The following is a 5,410-nucleotide window of genomic DNA, read 5'->3' on the forward strand; positions in this document are numbered from 1 at the left end:
AAATTACTGAGGGTAAAATTAACACTCCACCGGTGAACGAGAACGTGAGTTCTGATAATTGAATGATAACCAACTTCCAATATTGGAAAAAAAGGGACATAGTTTCTTCTTTAATAGACTTTCATTTTAGAAAAGGGTGATCACTAAATGGGAGATGGAAACTAATGACTCCACCGGGGATCTGCAAAACAAAATTCTCAAGTAAAGAGAAAATGACATCATCTGAAAGGAATCTCTTCAAACTTCTCTAGCGGGAATTTTCCATAGAGATAGCCATTTGATGAAAGAATGGTTTTTGATAACGGACTTAATGGGGAAATTTCCATTAGCCGTAGTTAACTTCACTCCGGGGAAGATAAAAAAATCTCGTAACAAATTATCTCAAGTAAAGAGAAAATAAAAAGTGATAATTTTCGACAAACTTCTCTGACGGGATTTTTCTGGAGAGATAGCCATTTGACAGAAGAGTAATTGATATGTTGATAAACTTCAAATGGGGAATGTATAAACTTCTCGAAGAAGAGACTGTCATTTATCATTCAGAACGAAACAAGCTTCTTAAACAAGAGTCTGCCACTTGTCTTTGGATAATAAACTTCAACCATGACCCAGGTTGTGTGCCACAAATGGGTTTCCATTTCTTCTTTAATAAAGTATTCCACTTGAAAAGGGTAAATAAACTTCAACAAACTATTCGGTTGTATGTTGCAAACGAGTCTTTATCTCTTCTTTAATCAAGTATTCCACTTTAAAAGGGTAAAAGAGCTCCAATAAACTTCTCTGACGGAAATTTTTCGGAGAGATAACCATTTGGTGAAAGGACCTCACTGGGGATAGAAAAACTTCTCGGAAAAGACTTCCATTTGTCATCTAAAACGAAACAAGCTTCTCAAATAAATAGATCGCAACTTGTTGTCGAATAAATTTCCACACAACTCGAATTGTATGCGATAAATGGGTTTCAATTTCTTCTTTAATCAAGTCTTCCAATTGAAAGGGGTAAAAGAGCTCCAACAAAATTCTCGGATGAGATTTTTTCGGAGAGATAACCATTTGGTGAAAGGACCTCACTAGGGTGTAGCACCTCAAATTTGCACCCCCCACTCATGCATTCATTTCATTTTTAGGTCATTGACATTACATTGACATTACATTAACATTGCATAGTACATTGCATCTCATCAGTCAAGACTGGCATCAAGAGGATTCATCTGTGCAAGAGACCAAACATTTCTTTGAAAAGAAGCCACATGAGTATCCTAGAGAGCTTATATGAATCAAGATTCATTTTGAAGCAACTTGATCAAGTGCTAGAGGCTCAAAAGTCATCAGTGCAGTTTCAGGTCATCTGGGGCCCATATGAGTCAACTGCAAGTCAACTGAGGGCTAGGAGGTGGAGAAATGGCTTGAGACACTTCATTCATGTCCCAAAGAAGTTTATTCATCATGGCAAACATCTACCTTGAAGGATTTGAAGCCAAATCAAAAGTTTCCCAAAATGGAAAGTGACCTGTAATTTCAAGTTTCCAAAAATGGCATGTTTTTGGATCAAATTCAACTTGACTTTCCAACATCAAAGAAGCTTCAAATGAAATTTTGTCGAACATGAAAGTTAAACATCTTTCTCTCCCATTTCCAAAAAGTCCAAGATCATGAGCATCTGATGAATGGTTGAGAAGTTATGATCAAATCATTGCCAAGTGTGCATGGAACTTCAACAAGCCATAAGTTTTGATCTAAAACTCCAAATTGAGTGCCTCTTTTTGCATAATGCTTGTCATGACTCATATTTTCCAAATCCAATGTTGCATTGCATGAAATTTCATCACATAATCATATGCTCATTCATGCTCATTTTGGAGGGAAAATCATGAATTTGAAAGTGGTTAATCACATGAGCTAATTACCATTGCCAACATGTGCATGAGATAATTTTGAGTGAATTTGAGCATCATATGTTACTGTTCACGTGTGCAATTTGCATGGCACCTCCCAATTGCCAAATTTTGTCATACACCTTATTTTGCTTAATTACAATTAACCAATGCCAAATTTGATTAGCAAGGTGATTAGGACAGAGTATATAAACCAAAGCATAACAGAATTTCATTCTTCTTCATCATTTCTAGATCTAGATTCTTCTTCCCTCCATTTTTTCTCCAAATTAAAACTTGAAAATTCTCCACATAACATTGCAATTTTCTTCCATATTCTGGTTTGTTGAGTGTTGTTGATGAAGATCTAAGCATTCATTTGAAGAATTCGAGTGGAAATCAAGCACATGAAGCTCAAGAACATGAAGATGGAAATTGATTTTTGAGCTAGATCTAAGCCTCTCCAATCCTCAATTCATTCATAAAGCTTCAAGGTATCATCTCAGGAGTTGATCTGGACACTTGCAAGGCCTTGGATCTACAGTTTCATTGATCTGCTCTTCAAGAGGTAAAAATTCGATCCTCTTAATTCTTGATGTTATGCACATGTTTAGATAGATCTCCTCATGCTGAAAATTCTGATCTAAATTTCATAAAAAATGGTGTAGAATTGCATGAGATACATGTGTTTGAAGTTTTGAATGTGAAGAATGTTCTTGCTCGATTTGCTTTGGTTATGTTGATTTAGTGTAAATTGATACTGGATTTGGAATGTACATAGCATGAGCTTTCATTTGATATAAATTTTAGTGAATTCTGGAAATTTTTTTGGTGTTGTTCACTGTTCAGCCACCGTCTTCATGAAGAAGACGGTGGAAACCACCACATTGGCACTGTACCGCAGCCGGTTAGGGTTTCTGCAACTGAGCGCTCATGAAAGTACCAGGACCGAGTTCGATCCCTTCCTGCGCGCATTTCATTTTTTCATTTTATTTACTCATTAGCCAAACGACGTCGTTTGAATAAGTAGCACGCCCCTCACTTCGAATCCTGCTGATGCCATTTCCTATTTCCAATTCATTTCAGCATTATTTTCGTGTTTTGCAATTTTTATTTCATTTTATGCATGCTCACTCAAAAAATCACAAAAAATAGAATAATGATCCAATTAATTCACAATTTTTTGCTACATGATCCTTGAGATGTCATGTATTTTTGTGAGGTGAGTTCATTATTTTATCTCTTCTGGATTGTTAATGGTGTTGAATTGTTTGAACATGTACACAATTATGCCAGGCCTCATTCAAATTGGTGTGAAATGCTCAATACTTGACCAATTTCCAGGAAATTTTATATGCTGCTTCCTAAAATGTTGTAGGATGTTTGAGATTTTATTTGGCATTTTTAGCATTTTTAGCATTTTCCTTCTCTGTTTGGGACATATGATTGTATGGTGTGACAATGTGTGTCACACAATTTGATGTTGATCTTATTCATTTTCATTGCCATATCAAATCGAGCTTCTCTGTTTATAATTTTTGGCATGATGATTGTGTTGGACATGTTGTATGCTCATAAAAATTTCTAGAATTGTTTGAGTCATTTCTGTTTTAATATGGAATTTTGATTCTTAATGTCCAATTGTGTGCTTTAAAATTGCCTTTGTCTTCTCTTGCTCACTACATGACTTTGCTTGATGCTTTTGACTTGGTCCTTTTTAGGACATGTTCATGATAGATTAAATGTGCTACATGTTGAATATTGGTTGCTGTTTGGACTTTTTGATTTACCTTTGACCCTAGGCTTTGCCCTAGGGGTTTGTACTCACATTTTGAGTTGTGCATTTCAGGTTCAAGCAATAAGTTCTAATGAATGATGTGATCTCCTTGCTTGAGATGTAATTCACTTTGTTTAACTAATGTTGATTGTGTTGTAGGTCTTTGGTGGTGAACTCAATTGATTTTATGGCCTACATGTTGTGTATATTGGTTGTCTGACTGTTGTTATCTCTTGGTTGTTTGTCTGAACATAGTACTGATTGTTTAGCTTTTCTTACAGGTAATTTAGCCGCTTTAACTCATTGCTTGAGTTGCTTTGGTTGTGGTTGGCATACCATCTGGGTAACTTCCTATTCTCCATGTAGTTTGGAAGACCTGTCATTTTCTTTTGGCAAGCACCTGTCTGAAGCTCTCCTTAAGAGGCAATGTTTGTGGTTGTTTATATTTGTGCCATGTACTTCAAAGACCTCCTAAGTGAAGAGGCATTGGCAGATAGAAGGGATGTGTAATCCATCCCCTGCTATTCAGTTGAGTCTTTCATCTTGCTCGCACTACGTGCTGATGCATTTTGAATAAACACCCAAGATCCTTTGTATATAGAGTCGGTCAAGTGGAGTAGAGTCCCATATTCTGGACTCCCACGTCTTCAGTGATTGAAGCTCACCCAGGCCGGGTTAAGAGCTATGAGGTCTTACCCTCATCACCTTTTCATCTGCTCACCCTGACGGTCAATGTCAGTGGTTAAGAGCCTCAGATACCCTTCCAGTTGGCTTGTTTGTCGAGGTTGATATGACCCCTTGACTAAAGCCTCACCCTTGATGTTTGAGCCCCTTGTTGGTGTGTTTACTTCATGCTGTATGAGTTTGTGTGGTGTGATTGTATCCCCATAGGTTTGCTAGACTTCGCATAGTCTCGTTTGCATGTCAATTAAGGTAGCACGGTTCCTTCGTCTAGGACTTCCTTTCTTGCGTGAGCTTTCCTAAAACACAAACTAATTTTATCCCCTCTTAAGGACATGTTAACTCTTTCTACTACAGGTGAGTAAGTCTCCAAAGGTCGAGCATCCGGTAGATTGCATAGTAACGTTGTTCACATAAAAAACACAAAACAAGTAGAAATGGTTTAGCTGAACTACGATAACTCTGATTCTCATGTTCAGATGAGATACGTAGGCACGAGATGCGATGTCTTATCGAGTTTGACTAACAACTAACTTTAATCCTTTTCTCTCTCCCCCGTTGCGATTGAGACCTTCCCTTTCTCTTGCCCTAGTTGCAATCGAGACCCTTCTGCTTTGTGTGTGCGTTTGGAGTCTGATGTAAGTCCAACGATTGGCATTCGGTTTCCTGTGTGTGTTTGCTTGGAGTCTGACGTAAGTCCAGCGATTGGCAGTCGGTTTCCCGTGGTGTTTGTTTGTTCGGAGTCTGATGTAAGTCCAGCAATTGGCATTCGGTTTCCTATTCGCTTGTTTGTCTGGAGTTGGATGTAAGCCCAGCGATTGGCATTCCGTTTCCTGGTGTGTGTTTGCTTTGACGTCTTAGCGTCTCCGTTTAGCGTGTTTTTTGGCGTGTGTTAGCCGAGCTATGAGTGCTCTGATTCTTACTCTGGTTAGAGAAGATACGTATGCATAGGATGCGATGTCCTAGCGAGCACGTTTCCCGTACCCCCGAACTACGTCGACTCTGATGTTTGTGTCTGACAAACTACATAGGCCCAGGATGCGACATCCTGCCGAGTCATCTTTCTCCATTTTCTTTC

Source organism: Lathyrus oleraceus, chromosome 1 (genome assembly GCF_024323335.1).
Source record: "Lathyrus oleraceus cultivar Zhongwan6 chromosome 1, CAAS_Psat_ZW6_1.0, whole genome shotgun sequence".
NCBI classification, from domain to species: domain Eukaryota; kingdom Viridiplantae; phylum Streptophyta; class Magnoliopsida; order Fabales; family Fabaceae; genus Lathyrus; species Lathyrus oleraceus.